The following is a 9,973-nucleotide window of genomic DNA, read 5'->3' as shown; positions in this document are numbered from 1 at the left end:
GACGGCCGTTTGCGGGTTTGTTTTTTGCACATCATACATGGCGAGGGTGAAATGTGAAATGTTTTTGTTTGGTTTTTTTTTTTGTTTTTTTTTTGCCGCCCACTATTCCCTTTGCTGTACGCCGAGTTTGACAATGGTGCGACGTAACTGCAGCGTGGAGGTGTGTGAGTGACGTTGAAGTGAACGTGCCATTAAGACGCATTGTTGTTGTATTGTACTGTACGTGTACGGCGACACGCACGATGATGTACCATTCGACTCTGATTTTTGATAGCCGTGTTTGACTGATTGCGTACGACGCACGCACACCGATGTCGTCATTCAAGATGCACGCGTGTCCAGTGCAGTACAGTAAGCGCGACGCTAGACGACGACGACGGCGGCGGCGGTCGTTTGTTTGGCGAATGTCTGTACACGTGTTTGTCTGTGTCCATCCGGTATGTATTTGTTTGTTTGTTTGAAAGTGTTTTGTGTGTCGGTGACGTGGTCCGATCCGTCGCCCCCTGAGTAACTGTCGATCGGCGCGATAGACCGGCGTCACGCAACTGAACCGAAGTCGTGGGCACACCCGTCATACTGTTGTACACCGTCGCGCTGAGAACGGTAACGAAAGGTTGACTTTGATCGGTCGAATGTCTGGGCAGAACGTGAGGAATGAGGCAAGAGTGCAAGGAGGAAAGGACAGAGGGGGGGCAAAAGAGAGAGAGGAAGGGAAAAAGGGGAGAAACGCATTCGTAGAGCAACGGAACGTTCCCGTGTCGGAGGCGTATTGGAGCCGCACTGAAATGCGTTTAACGGCGGCGCGGCTGCAAGTGTCTGCCGTGGTGAACGTTACCTTTGACGGCTGCATTGGGCTTTGCCTTTGCTTTCGCTTTTCGCTTTCCCGGATGTACGTAACGTTTGTTGATATGGTTCTGAGGAAGAGTGTATGACAGTGCCGTGCCGTCCATGTTCGTGTGCCCTCCCATTGTGTGTATGCTATTGTCTGTGTACTTGAATGATGTATGTAGGTGTTAGTGGACATGTTTTACCAGTGGGGGGAAATGGATGTCACGGTGGAGATGACGCACCCTCCGTACAGAAAGGTGTCGAGAAAGTGAGTGTGTGTGTGTGTGTGTGTGTGTGTGTGTGTGTGTGTGTGTGTGTGTGCGCGTCCGTGAATTGGCAGTGTTTGGAGGTGGGCGTGCCCTGCATGTGGCCCGGAAGGCTGTTCGTTTGGCGGTAGTGTTGTGTGGACAGGGGAGGGGCATGCGTAACGCTGCTGGCATGGCATTTCGGGAGATGGGAGGGGGCAAACGAGGAAACGAGGAGCGGCGGCCAAAGACGGGACGGGGAGGGGCGCGGTGTGGGTGGCTTGCGCCTGTGCTCGGCGTTGTGGTTTGTGCAAAAGAGGAGGAGAAAAACAATGAGTTGCCAGGGAGGGGAGCGGTGTTGTGTTGTGGTTGTCGTGGTGTAGCCGCAGACGCGGCTGTCAGTGAACGTGGCGAGACGGACGGATGCGCGGAGGGGCGGGGGCGGCGCATTTCGCCGGTGCCGTGCCGTGCCATGCCTGAAAGCCGCGTGGTCGCTGTGTTGTTGGTGGCGTGGGGGCGAGGAGAGTACCGTACGGGTGTGCTTGTGCGCCGGAAATGGCACACTGCGCCTGCCCGTCTTGGAGGCTGATGGCTGTGGTGTGGAAATGGGGCGCGGTGATGTTGAAGCAGTTGAAGAACAGAAAAGAAACCAAGAAGAAAACGGAAGGCGTGATGCGGCGGTGGTGGTGAGAGCGGGAAAAACAAAACAAAACAAAAGAACGAAAAAAAAACAACAAGAAACAAAAAAGAAAACAAAAAGTCTATCAATATTAAAATGTAAATGGAAATGGAAATGGACCCAGGTATAACCTCCCTGCACAAATAGCAGAGAGTCCGATGGTAATAAAAATGTGCCAGAATGTTAACGTCCCTACAAAACAAACCCAACGATAATATTAATGAAAGAATGAACCGTATGTAACATTGCAACAGACACAATGAAACCTGATAAATTGTATAAGGGCAGCAGCGTTGACCTTTGGCCCTGTATTCAGAATAAAAAGAGCCAAAGATCGTTACCCCAATGAAAAAAAAAGACACTGAAACACGTATGTAACATAGCAGCGATGGCGAGACATTGTAGCATCTGTGACCAGAGAGTTTGCGCTGGACTGCGCGAGTGTTGCGAGCGGTTCTCAGTCAGTCAGTCAGTCAGTCAGTCAGTCAGTGAGTCGTTGCGAGTCTGTAGCTCTGTGTAGTTGAGGGCTGTACTCTGTCAGTAGTCGTCGCGTGCAGTACGCTAATAGTCGTCATGCAGAGCGGTCGGTCAGTAGTAGGAGCCGAGTGCGGTTGTGTGATGTAGGCGGTCGGCAACACTGGTCAAGATGGTGAATAAGGTATACTGCTGTTAATTAATATAATCATTAGATAGTGAAAAATTTCATTTATTGTAATTATTCTCCAACAAGTTCCCCAATAATAATGTTTATTTCAAAAGCATTTTTCAAACATTTAATGTTTTATTGAACTAAAGAGTTCGTTGCACTTCACATTTCATTCCACTTCTTTGAAGAAAAATTTCACTAAAATCACAAAAAAAGAGAATATTATTATTTGCAATGCAGTTCCTCCAAGCGCTGCGCAACAACAAGAGCAGAAATGTGACATCCATTTATTCGGAGGTAAGACTTTAATTCTGATTGTTTTGCACAGGGCCAAAGACCGATATTTCGGTTTAATTGAAGTTTCTTGTCACTGAACGGACTTTAAATGTTGTGAAGAATTTATATTTGAGTCAGATTGCGAATTTCACATTTTTGTTGCCATTTTCAATACCTCTCATTGTGGGCGAGGTTACAATTAGCGCAATGTCCATTAGCATCCGAAAATAACATTGTCCATTATTTGAAAGTTTGCGGGGAGGTTACAACACACACAAAAAAAACAAAAAAAAAAAAAATTGCATTTATATCCGCTCCTCAATTGTAGATACCCCTTACACAGCTGTGTGCAATGAATGAGTGCTGGCTGGTAATTAATTGCACTCCTTGGAGGGAAATGCCATAGGAAGTGGTCTTTAAAAAGTGAATGTTTTTCGTTAAAAGACAAAAGGTACTTCAGAAAAAAGTAATAGTGGGGCGTTTGTTGTTGAACAAAGTAAGTACAATGAACATACGTTATCAGATTTGCGCAATGCAGCTTCACACTACCTTTTGATTATAACACAATATACTATACATCGTCCCGAACCGTGACCAGAGTCGCGAGACGAGCAGAGCACGCCGCCGACGCCCGCTCAGTACAACCGTCCACCCGCTACTACTGTCGACCGACTACTACCTCTCCCGACTCGCGCTACAATATATATAACAACTGTTCCCGGCGACCCGGTGCGTGCCACTACTGTCGTCTGGCGCGGTCCAAGCGCCGACTAGCAACGATAAATAACTCTCTGGTCAGACAGAGATGCTGTCATGCCTCGCCATCGCTCTGGTAATGGAACACGCAGTGGCGGAGCCAAAGACTGTGTTGTCGAGGTCGAGTGCGAGCGGGAAGAGAGGCAGCGTCGGCACGGAGATGCAAGCGAGCGCGAGACGCACGGGTGCTGCGGCGTGGCGCGTTTGCGGTCGGCGCCTTTGGTGGCAACGGCCGGGACAAGCAGCGGTGTATGGTGTGGTGCGGGGCGGACAGGGGCGGCGGTGGACGGGGAGGAGGAGGCGGCGCGACGACGGCATGGGGGCGAAAACGGGTTCGGGGGACGGCGGATGTTGAGAGGCGTCACGCGCGGACAGGACACAGACACAGACACAGAGACACACAGATTGGAAAGGGAGGGTGCGCGGTAGTAGTTGGGAATGTGCGTACCGTGCGGGATGGGAGTGGGCGAGGAACACGGTCGTGGCCCCCTGTTTTGGGTGCGTGTGATGACGTCGGTGTGTTGTGGGAAGGGAAGGTGCTGTGGCGGCGGCGCGTAATGGGCGTAGGCCGAAAAGAGAAAGGAACGTGGGCAGTGTGTTGGCAAGCGTCGGTTCGACTGCGACGTTGATGGGCAGGGCAGGGCAAGGTTAATGGTGGTAGGAGTAGGCGTGTGGGCGCAAAAAAATCTGCCGCTGCAGGCGGTGCCGTAACCGCCATGGCGGGAAGGAGAGAGGGCCAAAGAAAGAAAGAAAGAAAGACAGAAGGAAAAAAAAAAAAAGGAGGGGGGGGGGCGAAAGTGGAGAGGCGGTGGTGTGAGAAGGGCGGGGGCGGAAGGAAGGCAGGAAGGACAAGAGGCGAGGCGACGGCTTGCTTTGTGTATCGGTCGGTCTCTGGCTATGCTTCGTTTTCTGCAGCAGGGTCGGTGCGCGGCGTGGCTCGCGGCAGTGGGAACGCCTGGCGGCTGGACGGCCAGCAATGCGGTTGGATGGGCGGCCACAGCACCGCACCTGTGCCCGAGGAGGAGACGCTGGCGGCGGGCCCTGAGGTGAGGCCGGCTCGGCTGGGGCTGTGGATGTGGATGTGTAGGTGTGCGCCGCTGCTGCAACAACGAGTAAAACGCGAGAAGAAGGGATGGCGGTAGAGAGGAGAGGAAAAAAAAAAAAAAAATAAAAGGTCGTGTTGTGTTGATGCGCAGGCAGACGCGTACAGAGAGACGAGCCCGGTCTGCAGCAGGGTGTGGCCGTGCCGAGTGCAGAGCAGCGGCGGCTCGGTTCGGTTCGGCCCGGCCCGGCGGGCCGCGCTGTTGTCGCGGACGTGAGCGCCCCCTGGCGGGTGGCCGGAGGCGGCGCGGCGTGTTGGACGTGTGGCTGGTGGCAGTGCACAATTTGCGAGTGGCTGGCGGTGTGGTGTGGCGGTTGGCGCGTCGGGCGGCGGAGAGGTATGTGTTGCGGGCGCCCTTTGCTGCGCTGCGTCGTTGCGTGTGCCGTACAGGGCGGGCGCTTGTCGACTGTGTGGGCGGTGTGGCGAATTGGCGTGAAACGGCTGCCGAGAGGTGTGTGGTAGCGAGCCGGTCGGTGTCAGTGCGAAGGGGAATGTGCGTGCGTTTGGCGGTTTCGGTGTGCTTTTTGCGGCGTGAGAGTGGGAATTAGTGGGGCCGGCTGTTGTGTTGGTTCCTTGTGTCTTGTGTCGCGTAGCTTGATGGCAACGTGGAAGGACGCCGGTTTCGTTTCGAGCCTTGCGTGTGGTTGTCGACGTTGACTGGTTGGCGTGTGCCGATGCACGTGCATGTGTGGGTCGCGAGTGCGTGTTTGGCTGGCTGTGTGTGTGTGTGTGTGTGTTTTGGGGGGGAAGGGGGAGGCGGTGGTGAAAGTGCAGTCGTTGCCACGGGCGTCGTCGGGTGGGGCTGGGGCTGTGCGCCGTGGCGGAAAGGTGGTAGGTTGCGGGAAGCGAGCCCGTCGTTGACGGTGTCGCGTGAGGTGTGAATCGAGTGGGGCGCGGGGCGCGAGACAGGAGCAGCGTGCCGCTGCGTCGTGGTCGTCAGCAGAGGCTGTGCGTGTGCTTGTCCTTTTTGTGGGCGGTTCGTGCGAGGCGTTTTTGTTTTGTGTTGCCCTAGTTGTTAGTTTATTTTGTTTGTGTTTGTTATTTGTGAGACGACGACTGGTTGGTGGCGTGCGCGCGAAGTGGCGGTGTGCGCTTCCCGTGTCGTTTGTGTTGTTTTGTTTTTGTGTGTGTTTTTTTTTTTTTTTTTTTTGCACTGGGCCCCGGGGGGTGGGTGGGTGCGTGTGTGTCGATTGCCGGCTGGCGAAAGGTGCGCCATCGGCGGGGTGGGTCGCCGGCACAAGTAGAGGCGGCGGCGTTGTTGCTGTTGTTGTGTGGTGTTTGTTTTGTTCGGCTGTGTCGGCGAGCTGTGTTGCGGTGCGTGTGAATGGTGCTGGCGTTGGGGCTGCGACTGCGACGGCGGCGAGCCGCGGGCGCGCATGATAGTGATGTTGTGAACAGCGGCTGTGTACGGTAGTGGTGTTGTTGTAGCACGACGTGCATCCGGGCCGGCGCGGAAAGCGCAGTTGCGGGCGGTTGCCCTTCGGTGCCAGCCATGTCGCGTGAGCGGCGGGTTGCTCTGGTGTCGACACGTGGTGCTCTGGGTTGTTGTGTGGTGCCCTTTGGCCGGTGGGGGTGGTTCGCGTGTGTCTCGTTCGCGCTCGGTATCTGGTCGTGGTCGTGCTGCTCCCCCGTCTGTCGGCGGTTTTCGACGTCGTCTGTACGTTTTTGTTCGTTTGCGGCGTGCCTGCCGACGTCGTCCCGTCGCGACCTTTCAACCGAAAGTGTGGCGCCCGAAGGTGAACGAACGTAACCCTGACCTCGGCGCTTTACGCTGAGCCGAGCGAACCGAACCTAACCTGTGGTGTGGCGAGGTGAGCTCAGCCTGTGAGCCCCTAACGTCTACGTACGGTAAGCTGTCCGGCTCACGCCTCACGTTTGAACGCTTTTTTAACCTACGTTTGACGCTTCTTAAACCTAGCACTGACCCCTTAACCTAACGTGTAACCTAACCTAACCTAACCTAACCTAACCTAGCCTCTGACGCCTGACGTGTTTGAATGCTTAACCTAAGTTTGACGCTTAACCTAACCCAAGTCCCCTTAACCTAACCCACGTCCACCTAACCTAACCTAGACGTGTAAACGTAATGTGTAACGCGTAACGTGTAAGGTCGGCTGGCGTGTGTGCTGACGGCAGATTGGGTTGGTCTGTCGATTCGGATTGCGGTTTGCCTCGGTCGAGGGGTTGGGTCGGAAGCGGCGAGGGGCGGCGGCGCCTGTTGCGCAGGCGGCGGCGCCTGTTGCGGCGGGCAATTGTTGAGAAACGGCTGTGAATGTTGGCGGGCGAGAGGAGGAGGACGGCGCGCGATGTGGCCCGACGGCTGCGGGCCGATCGGGAAACGGCGGGAGGGCGACGGAAGGCGATGGGGCGGCGGAGGCGCGTTTGCACGGCCGTCATCGCCGCACGCCTCGGCTTGTGTGGCTGTGGCGCCGGCCGCGCTGGCCGGGCTGCCGCGGCGACGGTGTGGGAGTTTTGCCGAAGGTTTGGCCATTGTGGCGGGTCGTCGGCTGGGGCTGTGGGGGCGGCATTTGGGCGGGGGCGGCGATTCTCGGCGGGCCGACCCAGGCTGTAGCGCGCGGTAGCTGCAGTTTGGCCGTGGTTTGCGGCGCTGCCGTGGCGACTGGTTGGCGACTGTGGTGTGGCTGTGTGTAGCCCCATCCTCGGTGGTTTGAAAGGCGCGGGCGGTTGTGGCGCAGGTTTGGGGCTGCTCCGCACAGGCTGTCGGACGTTGGGCGGTAGCAAGCGCGGGAGGCGCGGCGCGGCGGCGCGCAGAGTGGCGGCCGCTCTCTCGGCCGTCCGCGCCCGCCCGCGACACTGGCTGGGCCCTTGTGATTCTCTGCTCTGCTGTGCTGTGCTTGCGTGCCTGCCGTCCCGCTCGCTCTCGCTCTCGCTCTCGCTGTGTGTTACGCGCGTCGTCGAAATGGCAGATCAGGCGGCTACGAACGAGACTGCTGCGGCACCCGCCGCCACCGGCACTACGAAGAAGGCCAAGTCTGCGTCGTCTGCGAAGAAGCCGCGCGCCAAGCCTGCGCACCCGCGCACCTCTGAGATGGTGACGGCCGCCATCAAGAGTCTGAAGGAGCGCGGCGGGTCGTCGCTGCAGGCGATCAAGAAGTACATAGCCGCGCACTACAAGCTGGACGCGGAGAAGCTGGCGCCGTTTATCAAGAAGTACCTCAAGTCGGCCGTCGTGGCGGGCGAGCTGGTGCAGACGAAGGGGAAGGGCGCGTCCGGCTCGTTCAAGCTTGCCGGCGCCGGCGGCGGGGGGGCGGCCGAGGGCGGCAAGGCTCGTGCTGGCGGTGCCAAGAAGAAGCGCGCCGCTCCGGCCAGCAAGGAGAAGAAGGGCGCCCGTGCGGCCGGCGCAAAGAAGGCTGGTGGCGTGAAGGCGGCGACCGGTCGGAAGGCGGGCGCCGCCAAGAAGGCGTCTGCGGCGTCGGCCGCTCCCGCGGGTGCGAAGAAGGCGGCTGCGGCCAAGCCGGCCAAGGCCAAGTCGCCGTCGAAGGCGAAGAAGGCCGCCAAGGTTCCGACGAAGAAGCCGAAGGCGCCGCGCCCGAAGAAGGCGACGACGCCGTCTAAGGCGAAGGCTTCGCCCAAGAAGAAGAAGTAGAAAGAGATGGGAAAGGAAGGGTTTGGCGCTTGACTCCGTCGTCCCCACCCCCCGTCGTCGTCTAGTGGCGCGCAAGAGACGCGCGGCCCAAAACGGCCCTTCTCAGGGCCATCAAAGCACGTCGGGGAAGGTTTTGATTGTCGTGTTGCGTTTGGTGTGGGGTGTCTGTCTGGCGTTTCTGTATGCCCGTGGGGATGCTGTTTGCGTGCCGTGGTGGTTGGATTGCGGGGGTCGGTGGCGGGTGTGGGCGGCGGTAGCGGTAAGCGGTGTTGTTGTTGTTGTTGTTGTTGTTGTTGTTGTCGTGGTTGATTGTCGCCGTGTTTGTGGCGGCGGCCGACGGTTGGTTTTCTGTCACGTTGTTTTGTTTGAATACGTTGGTTGGCTTGCCTGCGTTCGTTCTTCTCGGATGTCTGTCTTGTCGAGTCGTGTCTGGTCTTTGTTTTGTTCCTTTGTGTGTGTGTGTGTTATGTTTTGCAAGGGGGGGCACGTTGAGATGTGGGAAGGAGTCGGCGGGGGATTTCGGTGGCGTGTAGAGCGAGCGAGCGCGCCTGCCTGGCCGTTGGCCGTCGGAGTGGAGTGCGGGTTTTTTTTGATTTCGAAAAACGAAAGCGGCGGCCGGCCAGCCACCCGTGCGGTGTGACGTCGGCCGTTGGGTATTGTGCGCTTTGAGCGCCGGGGAGGGATGATGTGTGATTGTTGCGCGCTGCTAGCAGGCAGGCAGAGTGAGCGGGTGTGGCGGACGGACGGGAAGTGGTGGTTTTTGTTTTTTTTGGGGTTGCGGGGCGAGAGGCAGGCGACCGACAAAGTTTGCTCGCGACGGAGAGATGTTAGTGGCCCTGAAAAGGGCCGTTTTTGTTTGTGCGGTGCGGTGCCGCGGCGCGGTTTAGGCGCGCTCGCCGCATCCGCGGCGAGCGAGCTGGATGTCCTTGGGCATGATGGTGACGCGCTTGGCGTGGATTGCGCACAGGTTGGTGTCTTCGAAGAGGCCGACGAGGTAGGCCTCGCTGGCCTCCTGCAGGGCCATGACTGCGGAGCTCTGGAAGCGCAGGTCGGTCTTGAAGTCCTGGGCGATCTCGCGCACTAGGCGCTGGAATGGCAGCTTGCGGATGAGCAGCTCTGTGCTCTTCTGGTAGCGCCTGATTTCTCGCAGGGCGACGGTGCGCGGCCTGTAGCGGTGGGGCTTCTTGACGCCTCCGGTGGCGGGCGCGCTCTTCCTCGCCGCCTTGGTGGCGAGCTGTTTGCGCGGCGCCTTTCCGCCGGTGGACTTGCGGGCCGTTTGCTTTGTGCGGGCCATAGCGGTAGCGGAGCGGCGTGCGTGGAGGTTAGGTGCGGCGCGGCGTCCGGTGCTGCCTTGACAACGGGCCCGCGCGCCTCCGTGCTGCGCTTATATGCCCTCGGTTGCGCGTGGTGGGGGGAGGGCGGGCCAGAGTCTATATAGGGGGGCGGCGGGCGCGCTGGGCGCAGAGAGACCGCGCTGAGCCGCCGTAGCGAGAGGACGCTCTGGCTCACCGCAGCTGCTATTGTCTCGCTCGCGCTATTGTTCTCGCGCGTCTTTGTCTGCGCGCCTTTGTTAAGGTGCGTTGGTCAACGGCGTCCGCGTGGCAAAAGCAAAAGCTTGTCTCTCCTGCTGACTACTCGCGCGCGGGTTGGTTAGCGGCAAAATTGTCGTGTTATCTGCTACTGGCTGTGGCACAAATCGATTCAGGAATCGATTTGCGTCACGCCTAGGGAACGTTAGGGCACGCTGTGATCCAGGACCCCCTTCACGTGGGACCAGTCCGCGATCACTAGAGTTAGATATCTACATCTTTTCTTTCTCAATTACAGGTGCCCC

Source organism: Schistocerca serialis, unplaced genomic scaffold, assembly GCF_023864345.2.
Source record: "Schistocerca serialis cubense isolate TAMUIC-IGC-003099 unplaced genomic scaffold, iqSchSeri2.2 HiC_scaffold_881, whole genome shotgun sequence".
NCBI classification, from domain to species: domain Eukaryota; kingdom Metazoa; phylum Arthropoda; class Insecta; order Orthoptera; family Acrididae; genus Schistocerca; species Schistocerca serialis.
The sequence above is the reverse complement of the archived record's forward strand: the minus strand, read 5'-3'. Positions refer to the sequence as shown.